General features: G+C 35.0%; 2 long non-coding RNA genes across 2 annotated transcripts; both read left to right on the top strand.

Moving 5' to 3' along the window:
- Positions 1-3,129: 3,129 nt before the first annotated feature.
- LOC132618333 (uncharacterized) lies at positions 3,130-6,118 on the top strand. The gene is made up of 3 exons (XR_009574060.1): positions 3,130-3,342; positions 4,267-4,317; positions 5,587-6,118. It is a non-coding gene; the product is annotated as an uncharacterized LOC132618333 (long non-coding RNA).
- Positions 6,119-10,170: 4,052 nt separating this feature from the next.
- On the top strand, positions 10,171-14,462 carry LOC132619205 (uncharacterized). Its single transcript, XR_009574609.1, has 5 exons — positions 10,171-10,575; positions 11,128-11,193; positions 12,108-12,197; positions 12,371-12,472; positions 14,134-14,462. It is a non-coding gene; the product is annotated as an uncharacterized LOC132619205 (long non-coding RNA).
- The last annotated feature ends 2,600 nt before the right edge of the window (positions 14,463-17,062 follow it).

The following is a 17,062-nucleotide window of genomic DNA, read 5'->3' as shown; positions in this document are numbered from 1 at the left end:
AGAAGTTTATTATCTCATCAAACTGTAAAAGACAAATAAATCTCCAATCAATCACATGCATTGTCTTTGGATATTCAAGTATAATACACATTACATTCACAGGAAGAATAGGCAATACCTTCACATTGCTGATCGCCATGCTCCGTTATCAGAGCATAGTTCCTCTTCTCTGCAGTATTTTTCTCAGTTTTCATGACAGTCAGGGTCTGTGCAACCTCTTTGGATGACTCTGAATTGAAAATAAACAAATTTGTTAGAAGGATTTCGTAGAAACCAGATAGATCATCAAAGAAATTACGAGGTGGGAGGAAAGATAATGTTTATGATAATATATGCAAGGTTGAAATCCTAGAACACTGTTGAATTACTACACACTCAAATAAAATGGAAGTCACTATTTCATCAAATAGAAAAGAATAGACCTAAGGCTCGTGAGCATCCATTATGTGTCCTTATACATAGTGAAGACACATACCTTTTCCTAGTAGCTCACTATCCATCAAGTTCAGATTTTTCTCATTTTTCTCAGTATCAACATCCATCATTGTCCGCCGTGACTCTGAAGTCAATAAAAGTTACTTGTCGGGATTAACCAATCAACGAAAATACTCTATTAACTTCAGTTCATAAGAATAACACTGTTATAGATTATTTGAACTAATCATCAGGAGCGCCAAGGGGGCAGGGCGGTAGGGCAAGAAAGTCCATAATTAGGACGAGGCGGGGCGGAGAACAGCAGAGGGAATCACAAATGTTTTTGAAAGTTAACTGGACAGGGCAAGGGCAGGTCGCATTCTTGGATGCCTGTTTAGTCACAAAACTGATCCAATAGCTCCCAGAGACACCTTAACACCATGTCCGTTTGCATAATACTTTTTTTTATAACCGTGGTGTCCGGGCCAGCTTGCGCGCTCCTCGACTAACTTCTATACATTTGCATTATCACCTTATTATCATCATTATTAATATCAACCTCCTCTCTTTCTCCCCTTTCAACTTCTATTCAATTTGATATGTTTCCTTTTTTCCTCCTATTTCTTGTTAGTTCTTTTGAGAATGAATAAAAGGTTTGACATCACATAGAAAATATCTGAATTTATCATGAGATTATCTGATAGTCTAGCAACTAGGTCCTTACAAAATTCTTTTCTCCTAACATATAAGTTCAGTGATTAGTAATGATAAATTGGGAAAACATATCGAATTCACTGTTGATACTTCAATTTCAAATAATTTGTTTAGAAATATTGTTGAAGTACTAAGTACAACTATTTTTAAATATAAATGACCTCCCTCTGAGTACAGAACATAGACAAAAAGCCACAGATAATACCATTTGGGATTGGAATTGCATCAATGATACAGAGCTACAAATAATACAACTTAAGATGTGTTTGGTAAGTACGGAAAATGTTTTCCTCTTTTTTCTTGTTTGGTTCCACTAAATATCTTGAAAAATGTTTTCCTTAAAGTAAGAGAAAATGTTTTCTTTAAAAATTGAAGGGAAAACATTTTCCGGATCAATAAACACACCACCGCATCCCTAACCCAACCTGCACTATCCACTCACCCAACCCCCACCCCTGCCTACCTGCCTACCACCTACCCCGCCTCCCACCCTGGGAGCCTACCCCCACCATCCAACGTGCATAACAAACACAAGAAAATGAGTAGCAAAATCACTTATTTTCTTGAAAAATATTTTCTTGGAAAACATTTTCCATCGTACCAAACACACCTTAGAGTTTATAATTAATAATTCTTTGTCCCATTTTATATAACACATTATTACTCCCATCCCAATACATCCATAGATGGATGTTCGATCATAAAAGATTAAACAAAATCACATTCGCCAAGAACTAGGTTACGTATCTTTTTTTTTTTACAACTCTTTAATTTCAACTTTCCACATAACATGTTTAAGACCACAAGATTAAAGGGCATTTTGGTATATTTTACATTTATTTAATTTAAGACCACAAGATTCAAAAGTCTTCTTTATATTCTTAACTTCATGCTAAGTCAAAATCAAACAAACAAATTGAAACGGAGGGAGTATTGATACTCCCTCTGTCCCAATTTACGTGACACTTTTTGTTTCCCGATATTCAAACTGCGTGAACTTTGTCCAACATTTTAAGACGTAATTTTTCACCAAATTGATATGAGAAAAGTTGCAAATTATAGTACATTTCATGTAGTTTTCAAATACATAAAATTTAATCTTAAAATATTAAATTAATCTAATCCAATTTAGCTTCAAAATTTAATCAAATTAACTCTGAAAAAGCGAAAAATGCCACATGGGACAGAAGGAGTAATTCATTATCCCATTTTATATACTACTAACATATTTTTGCTCCCATCCCAAGACATGCACAGGTGGATGTTCGATCATATAAAACATTAGAAAAAATTAAAAAATAATCACATTCGCCATGCAAGAACTAGGTTAACTTGCACAAACACATACTACTACGTACTACTCAACAGCAAAACAATCTAATTATATACATACCTATAGCAATCTTTTCACGTCGTTCCTTCTTCCTTCTAAAACCATAAGCATGCACGTACAATAGTGTTATATCCCGTATTTTTGAACGTCGAATTATTTGTAAGCTGAGGTGGGGCCCACACGTCAAGATTTTTTTTTGGAACATGTGACAAGTTATATGAATCACATATGTAAAGTTAAACACAACTCACGAAGGACCCTTGGGCCAAATCAAAGTGGAAGCCCTCCAAACGAATATTTTTAAGAAAACGTTTTCGGGTGACCTGACTTTGAGGGGCAAAAACGGTATTATAAGTTTGGAATTTGGAAAAATGCCAAGAAATAGAAGTTGTATATAATTGAATTATCTTTCCAACCATAGGTCGTGGGTTCACAGGTGACCTCGGTACAAGGAGATATGGACGTTTTAAGGTCGAAAGATCAGTGGGCTAGGCCCAACTCGGGGTCAACCGGGTTAGGCCCATGACAAAAAAAAAGAAGAGAAAAATGAGGCCCAAAAGAGAGGGGTGGTCGGCCACAACATGGCCCAAGCCCATGGAATTAATTAATTATTCCATGTGATTAAATAAGATGCCTACCATTAGTTGTCATCATATTTTCAAGAAGATTCAAGAAAGAAGACTTGGAGAGCAAACTTAAGAGGCCATTCGGCCATGTCCATAAAATTTTTGCCCCTTGAAATCTTGCTTCTAAAATTATTTTCTTGTGGTATTCCTACTAATTCAAGGGTCCTCTACAACGTGGTGTAGTTATTTCGGAAGATAAGTCGCTTGTTTCGTAGATTTGACACTTTGGTCAAGTGAAGAAGCTAGGAAGAAAAGGTAAGAATTAATTCCTTTTTATGTGTTATGAAGGTTTTATTTATGTTGGGGAATGTAGAAAGGATAAGAATTCATAAAAATATGGAAGTTGCATGATGAATATATATATATATATATATATATATATATATGTAGCCATGGGTATGTATGTGTGTAGAAGGATGAACCAATTTTATTTGTTATGTTAATTGTGTTGTTGAAGCCTTGTAATGGAAATGGAAGGAAATGGTTCAAGTTGGTATGGAAAATTGTTGAAAATGATTATAGGAAATTATGTGATTTTAATGTAGTTTTTATGTAATTATGGAAGTGAAGTCTAAATGTGAATTATTATGTTAGTTGGTGGATTTGGAGGGATGTAAGTCCATATTGGCATGAAAGATTGGTTGTTAAGTTGTTATGAGAAGTTTTGTGATTTTATGGTAGATTTATGTAATTATGAAAATGAAATTGTTAAGGTGCAAATTATGATTATTGTTAATGAAATTGGAAGATGAAAATGTGTTATGAATATTTATGTCGAAAATTAGAAGTTTCGGATGAATTATGGTTTTGGTGGAATTTTTATATATTTTGTAAATATTTTGCAAAAATAATATAAAATGCTTCCGAATTGTATTGGAGTGATCTTGATTAGTAAATGAATATGAGAATGTTGATATTGATTTGAAAATGTGAAGTTGGAATGGAAGCTATTGCGCTATGTAGAAAAGAAGACGATTTATGTTAGAATGCGTTTCAAATCGATTGTTGATGCTATTGGTATTGTTTTTGGTATGGTTGTTGATATTTTGGCCGAGTTAGAATCTCGGGGATGTTGTATGTATAGGGGAGATGCTGCCCAAATTTTTGTAGACAAGTATTGGTTAAGATTGAATTCTTAAAGTTTTATGATTAATATTTGGCAAATGTGACCAATTGTAGATTTTGGAGGAAATGAGATTCGAATTTGGATAAGCGTAAAAGGCAAATAAGGTATGTAAAGCTTTACCTTTCCTTCTCTTGGTATGTCTTAGGTTTGATAGGTTTGGATACGAGCCTCGGGGATGACTCTACTCTTAGGAATCCGCGCCTAAATTTGCCCCTTTTGCATTCAGTAGAATTGAATTAAATATTTTATGAATAGTGGAAAAATTGCCTGAACACCTAGAACTTGCGCAACTAGGACCCGACTACTTTAAAACTCTCACAAGTGACGTCATGAAGTGTAACGTACGTAAATTGTGTACGCCACCTCAGTTGACCCGAGGTGGGCCCACTATTCCCGATTCATCTCCTATTGTATTATTGCCTTATTTTTTAGCGATATTAAAGGAAACGTTTTAACTATTCTTCCAACTACTAAATGATAATTATTTTAAATATTCCATTAAGTCTAATGTTCGTAAATTTCCGTACGCCACCTCGATTTGACCCAAGGTGGGCCCACAATCTCCGTGACCTTTGTGTCACTCTTTTGGACTTATTTTCGCACGACATTCAAAGGAAACTTTTGATCATTGTTCCGTTTATCAAACGATAAGTGTTGTAACTATTCCTTTGAGTCCCGTGATGAATTTTGATATGTTCAAACGACCTCAGAAGTTTTGTTTTAACAAAATCCATCGTAGCATCCGAAAGGCACGTATTACGACTATTGTCTGATTCTTTTCTAAATGACCTATCGTTCGGATTACTTTGTCGAATCTTTTTCAATATTTTATGATGCATATAGTTTCTCACTACTCTACTCGTGGATGCCTCAATGTTTCCTTCAATGAGCCCGGGCCAGGATATGTTATCACGCGTATTCCACTGCATTGTTCGCCGTGCCTCAATGTGAGGGGGCAGGTATACATGTACATGGGTTGTGGAGTATGCTGTGCCATGTACCTATATTCTGATATGTGATGATATGATATGATATGGCCATCTGATATGTTATGATATGTGCACATTCTGATATGATATGATCTGTTACGGAGCTATTCCCTACTTTGGAGTATGATGTGTTGTGGCGCCAGTGACGGGGTGGCGACCACGTTCTGTTCACCGAGTCCCATAATGGGGCCGGATATGGCATATGTTTTGACATGCATTACCTATGTTTTATGAGTAACCATTTTTGATACTCCGGTTATTGCACTTATTTTTGTACTCTCTGTTCAGATTATGATTCTGTTTATTGTATTTCATGCTTTACATACTCAGTACCTATTCCGTACTGACCCCCTTTCTTCGGGGGCTGCGTTTCATGCCGCGCAGGTACACCCAGATGATGTGGAGTTATTATAGAGGATGTTCCAGCAGAGTTGGCAAGCTCCATTTGCTCCTGGAGTGCTGCCGAGTTAGAGTTTGTGTGTATGTTTTCTCTGGATCGATGTTAGAGACTTTGCAGACAGAGTCGTGGGTATAGTATGTCAGTGGTGTAAGCGGCTCCATTAGTCAATATGTCATTCTGTATTATATGTTAAATTCTATATGATCACAAATTCTGTTGATTTGGAAAGCTTCGAAAAAGAATATTTTTGAGAGCATACCGTGTATTTTATTTTATTTGATTTAAAAGCCTAATAAGATTTTATATGTCCTAAAGGTTTGTGGGTTCGCTCGGCTCCGGATATGGGGCCGGGTGCCCATCACACCCTAGTGGAATTGGGGTGTGACAAATAGACCAGCACCAACACCAATCTGTCTACGCATCTTCTTAATCTTCTCTTGAACTTCCCTCATTTTTTCTCCTGGAACAGTACCTACATTTTCCCTAGCCATTTCTTGCATGCCTTAAATAATCAAAAAGCAAATCTTTATACACAGTTAAAGTAAAAATGAAGATCAAAAACCCTAGATTTTTAATTTCTACAAGAAAAATATAGCATGCGTACCTTTCTTGATTTCAACTGATTGTGACTTACATAAGAATACGTAGGAGAAATAAAAGGTTGGCGGTACCAAAAAGAGAAAAATGATCAAAGTGGTCCTTAATGCATGGGCTTCATTCCTTTTGGTCCTTAAACTCCCTCTTTCACAAATTATTGATTGTGATTACTAAAAATAGTTATTTCCAATAATTTGTTATTTTAAAAGTTTAACACACAATTACTCCCTCCGTTTTAATTTATGTGAACTCATTTGACTGGGTGATTCACATTTAAGAAAGAGTGAAGACTTTTGAAATTTATGGTTTAAAATGAGTTTTGAATATTTGTGTGGCTGTAAATCATTTCATAAAGTGAATTTGTTTCCAAATTACGAAAGAGGTCATTCATTTTCACACAGACTACAAAGGAAATAGGTTCACATAAATTGAAACAGAGGGAGTATTATTTTTCCATTGTATCCTTGGTAGAATTATGTCATTAATGAATATCACACATAAATAGAATAAACATTTAATGAAGAGAGATTATAACTTACGCATAAATAAGGGTAAAATTAATTAAATATCACTCCTAATCATAGGCGAATTTATGTATGAAATTTGGGCCACATGAATCCATGGTTACTCGATTAAACTCAATATATCATGTGTACAATTCTGAAAACATATCTAATATTAACTAAAAGAACACATGGTCATACTAGGCCAAGTGGAGCATGGGTTAGGGGTTGTGTTTATCTCCTCAAGGTCGCAGGTTCGAACCAAAGCTCCTGCACGTGTTTTGCTTTTATTTTCTAAAGCATCAACTTAGCTTTTTATATTATTCGGAATCTTTTTTTTCCTATAATTCTAATTATCCAAAAGTAAAAGCCATGTTTCTTTTTTATATTACATCTTATGCATTTTCCCCCCTTTATTTCTAATTATCCAAGTCCTAAAAGGCAAAAGAAATCAAAAACCCCATAGGCGCTAAGCTACAACGAATCAAAGGCAAAAGAAACAAAAAAAAACTCCATAACTAATGGTAAATCTATTCTCTTGAAATTCTGGATTCACCTCTGCTCCTAATAAATATGGCGTGCAAAACAAAAAAGTAATAGATATTGAGACGGAAGGAATATATAAATTTGATGAAAATGATTCTTAGTGTATGTAGAAACACTCCAACTTCACTTAACACGGATGGTTTATGTCTAGGAAATCCCGGAACGGGGGGAATTGGAGGAGTGTTTAGAAATCATAAAGGGATTGGGTACCTGGATTTATGAAAGGAGCACCAAATGCGACTAACACTCTAGCAGAACTAAGTGCTATCATGCAGGGACTCTAAATTACTTTGAAAAATAAGCTGACACCTTGGAGATTGCAACAGACTCTACAGAGGTAATCACTATGCTTCAAAAGGGTCACCTTGCTTATTATCCTATTATCTCTGAATGCAGATCACTAATGGAGGAGTTGGTCCATCCAGTAATTAGACATAACTACCGAGAGCAGAACAAAGTAGCTGATCTTTTGGCAAAGAAGGGAGCAAAGCAAAAGCTGTTTGGACGAGCTCACATTCTACCTTCTCCTCCCATTTTTGTACATGATGTTTTTTTGGCAGATGTATTTAAAACTACTTATGATCATTTTATCCCGATTTGTAACCTTAACAATATTACAAACCATAGTTCTCTGAGTGGGGGCTTACAGGCCCCTAGTAGTTTTAGTTAATATACATATTAATTATCTGATTCACTAAAAAAAAAAAAAAAAAAAAAACTCCAACTTACAAAATATCATCTAACCTCCGCTTTTCGGCCGTAATCCCGTGCTTTACCAACGCATTCAATGGATTCCACCATGAACCGGGAGACACCTCCATATTTATGTGCCACATTAGTGTCATATCAACATTTGTCTTTACGTGTTCAACTTTATATAATTTGAGGTGCCTACTTGTACACACTCAATGACGGAGGGCGAAGACATATTTGTTAAGTGAGGCCAAGTTTGAGGGCTCACCTTATGCCTAAAGGTTATTTTTTTTTTTTTAAAAAAGGCCTTATAGTATATACATATTAATTTATTCGGAAAAGGGCCAAAATTACCCTTGAACTTTGAAAAATAGTTCATCCATACTCTTCGTTATACTTTAGGGTCAATTATACCCTTACCGTTATACTATGGGATCAACTATACCCTTATGTTTAACAGCTGCCACGTGGCATCACCCCAGTCCTTCAAAATTATTTTCCCTCAAATAATTTTTTACCCACTAAAATAACCCAACCCGACCCGAAATTTTTTTTCCAGCCAAACTGATACGGACCCAACCCAATACCCCTTGGCTGGAAAGAAAAAAAAAATCGGGTCGGGTTGGGTTATTTTAGTGGGTAAAAAATTATTTGAAGGGAAAATAATTTTGAAGGGCTGGGATGATTCCACGTGGCAGCTGTTAGACATAAGGGTATAATTGACCCCGTAGTATAACGGTAAGGGTATAATTGGCCCTAAAGTATAACAAAGGGTATGAATAAACTATTTGTCAAAGTTCAGGGGTAATATTGGCCCTTTTCCGTAATTTATTTAACTATCTTAGGACCCTAAATCTTGACCACCTGATTGTACTGATCGAACGGTCCAAAATTAATTTTGGCCGGGATATTTAAAACGGTTTCTAAGGGTTTTATCTCTCAGTTCTAACCCTAATCCTTCTCCTGAGCCGCCACACTTTTCCTTCACAAATGAGGTCTCAATCATAATATTTGCAAATCCTTTAATGGCTATTTTCAGAATCAGTAGAAACATTAATTATTTTTTTTGCTATAATACATGGCTTATATTCACTAAATGAATAACCGCACCATCAATTTGTTGTGATTTTGCAAAATCAAAAGTAAAATGCAGTAATAATTATTCTAACTAAGGAAATAATTAATCGAACTAAGGAAAGAAGAACTAACAGGTTTTGATTCATAGCTCAAAGCATTGCTCCAATTCAGTACATATAGCTCCAAAAACGTGACTAATTTGGCCATAGATTTTGAAGTTGAAAATTTGAGTTTTTTTGAAGTTGTGATTTTTGGAACTTAGAAGTTATGTTTGGACATGCATTTTACTTGGAAAAAAAATTTAAAGTTTTGTTAGTGAAAGTGAAATTTCTCCCAAAAACTTGGTTTGAGTCAGTTTCTGGAACTTTAAAATATTTTGAAGATAAATTTTTAAAATCTGATCCTATTTCATGGCCAAACAGATACTTGAAGTAAATTTTCTAAAATCTATGGCCAAACGCTAGCGAAGATTTGTGGGTGAAGTGAAATTTTGCCCAAAAATTGGTCTGAGAACTTGAAAATATTTTGAAGATAAATTTTCAAAATCTGATCAAATTTCATAGCCAAACAAATATCTAAAGATAATTTTTCAAGATCCAAAATCTATTGCCAAACGCTAGCGAAGTTTTGTGAGTGAAAGTGAAATTTCGCCAAAAAACTGGTCTGAGCCAGTTTCTAACCAATTTTTGGAACTTGAAAATACTTTGAAGATAAATTTTCAAAATCTGACAAATTTCATGGCCAAACATATATCGGAAGATAAATTTCCTAAATTTGATCCAAAATCTATGGCCAAATTGTAGCTAAGAGTTTGGATCTCTTCAGCTGTTAAGTACTCCTCCGACAGCTTCATGTACTACTCCCGCATTTCAGCTCTAACACTCTGTTTGGATGGTTGTTACATATTGTTTCATAGCAGAGTTGAGTTTGGATCGAAGCCTTCGAAAACACTGAAAATTTCTCCAGAGGTCAGTGCTCTTCCTGTTTTCTCGTTATTCAATACTGGATGTTTCATGTGTAATGGATATGCTCTAGCTTATGTTATGTAATGGATACAGTAGTCATTATGTTTTTATTTTTATTTATATATATATATATATATATATATATATATATATATATATGAAGAACAGAAAATGGATTATCGTTTGCCTTGGTGTTAGGATATCAAATAACTTTACATGATTAAAGAATCTTTTTTGACGACCATGTATATAAGAATCATACTTTATCTTTGAATGTATAATAGAGTTCATAAGGAAATCGGCAACCCTGTCCAACTGTTTGAATCAACAAGCCTTACCTAACTGCATTTCTTTCATAACTAGTGAATTTCTACTATTATAGAAGAGCATGTGGTATCAACATGGCTGCTTCATGTCAATAAATTTGAAGTCAAAGGATATTTTAGTCAGTTTAATTATCAGCTCATGCTTTACTGATGTTCTACTCCGTAGCTGTGTAGAGAGTTCTCTCGTTCTTCTGTCTCTCATTTTCATCTACAGAAATTATGAGGGGATTACTTGGTTGACTATGGTTGCCTTCTCAGTATCTCAGGTGAGCACTATTGCTCTCTTTTCAGTTGGAAATTGGAAATTTATATGTCCTTTGAAGAACTTCTTGGATTTCTGTATACTTGTATTTGAACAATACTATGGAGTACAGCAAATCTTGATATATTTGACTTGATTGAATAATTTGGGTTTTCTTTTTTTCCTCTCCTGTGGGATATGAGAAATTAAAATTATAGAATGGGAAGAATATAGAGGATTTATCAGATGGTTACTCAACTAATAATTATTCTCTCAGAAAGTCACTTTCTTTGTTGAAGAAAACTGGATTCAAGAAGAAGGGTGACTTTCTGAGATAATAACTATTAGTTGAGTGACCATCTGAGAAATTAACACGAAGAATACAGTGTTCTGTCATTTGGTTTTTCCAAATTGAAGGCAACGTCCAAGATTTAAGAGATCTTCATTTAGGATTCTCCTCTATCGTTATTGGGATGCTTTCTTCTTCTTTAATACATACATGTGCTTATCTCGCTAACTGAATTATCACCATATCCAGAAGTAGTATTGCTTATCTGTGTTTTGTTTGTATTGGCAGTTAAATAGAAATAGGTGACAGTGAATATTGTTTGCGATAATGGTACCGGAATGATGATTAGTGAAGGTCAGTTCTAACTTGGTTACTTTTGTCTTTCTGAAAGATGGATTTACTTGAGCTCATCCTCAAAAGGCAAAGTATCCAATAAGAATATTGTACTTTGTTCTGCATTATGCTCAAAACAGTTGCTTCTTATTCAGATTATTTGTCCCAACTTTGAAAGTGTGTCTCTATTGTTCTTCACTGATCACTTCCGAAACTGACTAACTCCAATATGTCTATTGTGTTTCTTGAATGGAACTGCAACTAAGAATTTTTACAATGAGAAATTGTTGCTTGAATTGAATTTTTCATCTCTGAATATGTGTTGTTTCTTTTCTTGATGAAGTGCATCTATTAAAATTCATTTGGACAGTTTGAGGTTGAAGTTGATGAGAAGCCACAACTGACAAGTTGATATGTAGCTGTTGAAAATCTTATAATACCACATGGGAATGACCTTCTATGGCGACCTTTGAAATCTTGATAAATAATATTTTGTTAAACCTTTTTGTTACTCAAGATGAACTTTGAAATGCACTTTTATAAATTTTTCAAAATGGCTGTATTTTTGGCTTTGGCATAGTTATTGCTACTATATTTTCTATCTTTGTTGGTCACTCTTCTCTTCACTAAATGAGCATTCTTTGTTCCACAGACACAGTTGAGTGGTTTAGTTGACATGAAGTGCAAAGTTTATTTCTTTAATCACATATTCTTACTTTTTTCTCCGGTACACTTGTTTTTTTAACCCACACTTTAATTGCGCTTTGTGCTTAAAAACTAGTAGGCTTGGACACAGTGAATAGGATAAATTAAGCTTATTTGGATGAGAATTGTTGGCCATTTAAAAATATCCCATTCATTGTCGATGTATTGTATCGTCTGCTTCATTCTATTTCGTATGGGATCTCTTTTAATTGGTAATTTCTACACTTCAGAATCAAACAAACTGACCTATTGGATGATCCTTCTGACGATCCTTCCCAACGTGCCGACTTGATTCAAGATGAAGGAAATACATAGATGAGGTAAAGAATGCAGAACTTTCTGGCCTACTTGATCATTCCCATAAGTTTCTATACATAATAATCAAGTATAGATCCATATAATTTGAAGTGATTTAGTTTATACATGTGTAAAATATTACATTATGCTGGTCAAGAGATGCAACGGTATATGGATGAACTTTTAACTTTTGTAGTGTAGATGATCTACCCAGGGATTCTGCAAAGCTATGTTGCCGAGCTTAACGAGAAACACACTACTTTGAATGATCTATCCTCTGTTACATTTGTCACTTTTGGTAAGTTTTTCCCCCCTTTTTTATTCTTCGGCCGCCCATTTTTGCCCTTCATTAAATATGGTTTTGCTATCATCCCAATGGGAAGCATCTCCGAAAGGTCACAGATCACAAGTGAGTTAGATAAAGGAAGAAGAAAGTATGTAAAGAAACCTTATTATTTGAAATGAATAATCCAGTTAAATCCCGAAGCATCTACACTATGTATTTGAAAATTAAGTTTCCCATTTAACTTGTTGCTGTGACATCAGGTTAGTTCATCTGTTTAACTTGTTCCTGTGACATTAGGTTAGTTCATCTGTAAAACGCCAATACCTTCTGCAAATGGAATGTTAACATGTGAGAAAATTTATAGCTTGTATGTGACAGAAGCATTTTGATCCCCCTAAGTACTTTGAGAAAGAAGTACTTGCTTGACCTTGACACACGTGGTAGTGTAATATATGGATAATGAACCAAAAAGGCGGGGTTCTGTGTAGGAGAATGGAATCCCATTACTCTGCAGTTCATCCTTTATGCGTTTTCTGAAACAGATAACTTGATTTTTAATCAAAATTTGATTTTTTTGATAGATACATACTATTAGTCATAACTCCGCCTGTGTGAGCTCGCTCACATTGCCGGTCCCAAGCCCGGATAAAGGAGGAGGGTTGCCGAGGGTCAATCGGAAACAGCCTCCCTACCCAGGTAGGGGTAAGGCTGCGTACATCTTACCCTCCCCAGACCCCACTATTGTGGGATTACACTGGGTAGTGACCAAGACCAATACATACTATTAGTCATAGGGCTAGCTTAGTGTTGGTGTTTTTTCTACCTAAATCCATCAGGGGTTGAAGTAGTTGTTTTGCAGAAATTTCTGTTTTACTTCGATTCGGAAAACATGGTGCTGCAGTTGTAGCATTTAAACTGACTGAGTTATTCCTTTTGAAACTTCATTTCCAGCCACCACAGAGCTGCCAAATTTAGCCACAAAGTTTGTAACTTGTTTAATTCATTTGATTTTTTTGCAATATGGACTAGGTATATATTCATTGATGAGTCAATTTTGACAAAATCGAAATTATCAAATTGATGTGATGTTGGGTATTGGTGTGAATCTCATGTGCTTGAACAATAAACAAACTTTAAGTATTGAGCTTTTTGTTTTCTGAAGATGGTGAAATCTATTCCATTTTGCTTAAGTACATGAATGTCCTTTTGTGTGTCTGGTACTTCATAACAGTTTAAATGAAGGAGATTTTTTCTTATACCTATTATGGGAGAGCTGCTCTATTTGTTCCAATACTCTAAAGATTGGTTTGGATTTTTTTATTTTTTGTATTTAAATGGACAACTTTAGCATGTTAAACATTGAGTAGTGCAGCTCTTCTATACAGATGTGTTTAGTGATAGTACATTAAAGATTTAGAGGTCTCCTTTTGAATTACCTTTTTTTTTAAAAAAATAAAAAATTACCGGCTGATTGCTTATCAAACTCTTTCGTGCTTTTAAATTCTAAACTGCTGCAGATTCATGTTAACTCTTTTATTTGCAATAATGCTGGAATACGAACATGATCCTTTTATTTCTTCACCCAGAACTCCGACAAATGTCTATTGTCTTTCTTTTCTTCTTTGTTTGAGATATAAGCATTAACAATTGATAATTACTTCACAACTGTACAGGTTTTTTTGTCAAAAGCTGCTAAGAAGAAGCTGTGGAAAAATGCATCACCAATTCACAATCTGTAAATAGTATGACCTGTAGATAGTTCTCCCATATATTATGTAAAGAATATGTACTTCGGCATTTACCAGTATGATGCAGCCATTGATGTTATTCCAAAATGTGTGAATAGTATCCAGTAATTGGCTAGTATGAAATGTTGTCTAACTGATTTGATGTCACACCCATGTCTATACGAAATTTTAGAATTAGGCTACCAACTAATAGATGACTCAAAAAATTGTACGTAGTTTTCTCCTGTTTCTAATAGAACCTTTTTGTTGTTTTGCCAAAGAATATATTGATTGCTCGAAACTTTTATAGGATAGGATGTATGTAAATAATACTCTCATGGATGTAATCATGTAAAGAGTGTGTCACTTTGCAGCCGCACAACATCCATGACAGAAATGTATATTTTATTAACTTTTGTGCAGCTTACATGATTTTGTTCTTAAATGCATGTAAACACTAAGAGCTCTCATGTAAAGAACGTAACATTTGGTAACCATGTGAAGCAATTAGCATATGATGATGTCTATACTGAAATTACGTACACATTCTTCAATTTATTCTTCCTACACATTCAAGTCAACACAAAGATAATGATAACTAGAAAAATGGTGGAGTGAAATCAGTTAGGAGTTGTTATTAGAGTGAAAAATGGTGAGCTGACAAAGCTGAATTTAGTTAGCTGTTATTAGAGTTAGTTATTTGTTAGCACTGCTGGAGTTAGTTGCTACAGTATAGTGTTAGTTAATTCTTCTTCAATCTTATTAATACCATTTGGATCGTTCATGAATATAATAATACAGTAATAATTTTTTCCTCTAAATTTAGCTGTCATCTTGAATTCATCCCTGACATTGAGCTTGGTTCATGAAATAAAAATAATTCTGATGGGATTATGTATTGAATATGTATTGTTGGTGTCACGCCCCGAACCATGGCCTGGACGTAACACGGCACTCGGTGCCTGACTGCATGTGACCGAGCGAACCACATGACTTGCTGAATCATCATGATGCATAACATAAGCGGAATATAACGTGAATGCATGATGAGCCTTTATAAAACATGGTAAGTCATAATACTTAATAAAATACTTGTTTAAACATGAGTGCGGAAATAACATGAATGAGCCAAAAATGGCTATACGACTCCGAATGTTTGACATAACATAACTGACTTGTCTAGTCTATGAAACCTCTATCATGAGTCTGACTGGAAAACGTACTTACTGGGATAAGGCTCCCAGCATACCTTTAGATGCAAAACTAAATAGATAAACACAATGTCTAAACCCCGAATGAGATGGGGCTCACCAATAAGCTGATACGAGCAAATCCTAATGATCAAAAGCGTCGTCCTGTAAATCCGTACCTGCATCGTGAAATACAGGCCCCCGGGCAATAAAAGGGGACGTCAGCACATTGAATGTACTGGTATGTAAAACAACTGAAAGAAAGAACATGGGACATGGAATAACATGATAAGAACTGAAACTGAAAACCTGGACATGAACATGAGTGCATACATATATATATAAAAAAACATGGTAAAAATATCATAAGTAGGGAGAGCAATAACTTATAACCGATCCATGGTCTGGTGCTTGCGTCCCGCCAGCAGAACACTCAGTCCTTGCCAGGGAACATGAGATTTAATAAAATATGAAAGGATCCAGTCATTATGAGAGATCGTCCGGGACATGGGTGGAGCGATCCTCATCCTACGGTGGCTACGTAGTTTCAGGCTAGCTGAAGCCCTCCTCGGTAATTAATGCAACTCCCAAAACATGAACATGTAAAATAGTGGCACTTGCTGCCCATGGTATATCATGAATCATAACTTGCTTGTACATAGTGTTCATGAATCATAACTTGCTTGTACATAGTGTTCATGAATCATAACTTGCTTGTACATGGTTTTCATGAATCATAACTTGCTTGTACATGGTTTTCATGCATCATAACTTGCTTGTATAGTTTCATAAGATAACTTGTCATAGTCATGCAAAACATGTTTTTGGTTCATGAGTAATAACCATAATTCGAAATCATATATATATATACTTGTCTTGAAAACATGCTTGTAACTTGCTGGATGAAATCATAAAGTTTCATATAAACATAATGAGAACACATAAGGAAGAATTCATGATTCATGGATTAAGCTAGGATTCCTAATATCCGTAATGGAAGATTAGGAATACAATAACGAACATAGATACAAAATTCATGTACATACATACATAATTACGGGCTACCAATATGTTGGGTTTAATGCCCTAGGATTTGAACTTCATAGATTTTACGAAACGAATCATGGGGAAGAACGTAGAGATTCCCACATGTGGATGGAAGTTCTACATACCTTAACTTCCCGCTTTTGAGCGTATCATAATGTCCTTCAATCCCTTCAACTTCAATCTATAGCAATACAAGCCATAGGGATTCTATATTAGCAACAATATCCATGTTTTGTTCATCTAAGCATTTTATCAAACACTTAGTGGGCATGAAGCTCTATAACCCTCATTAATGGTGTTTTCTTCACCCAATCCCCATTCTATTACTTCTAGCTAATTCTACCATCTCAATTAGATGTAATTAACATCATTCTTCATCAACCATATGAATACAACAATCCCAAGTCAACAATCCAACAACTCTAGCATAGTTCATATAATTCTCTTCATCAAACCCAATTATTATTCTCCCAAGAATTCATCAATTCACAACCATAAATGATTAGAGAGTAGAAACATTACCTTTCAAGAGTAGTAATCACGAAATCAACACCCCCAAGTTCGATCCTTAGCTTAGAATGACGACAACAACTTGTACTACACTTTATCCTTCACGAGCTTCGGGATTCGGAGTCTTA

This window comes from Lycium barbarum, chromosome 11, assembly GCF_019175385.1.
Source record: "Lycium barbarum isolate Lr01 chromosome 11, ASM1917538v2, whole genome shotgun sequence".
Lineage (NCBI taxonomy): Eukaryota > Viridiplantae > Streptophyta > Magnoliopsida > Solanales > Solanaceae > Lycium > Lycium barbarum.
This window is presented reverse-complemented; position numbering and strand designations above follow the sequence as displayed.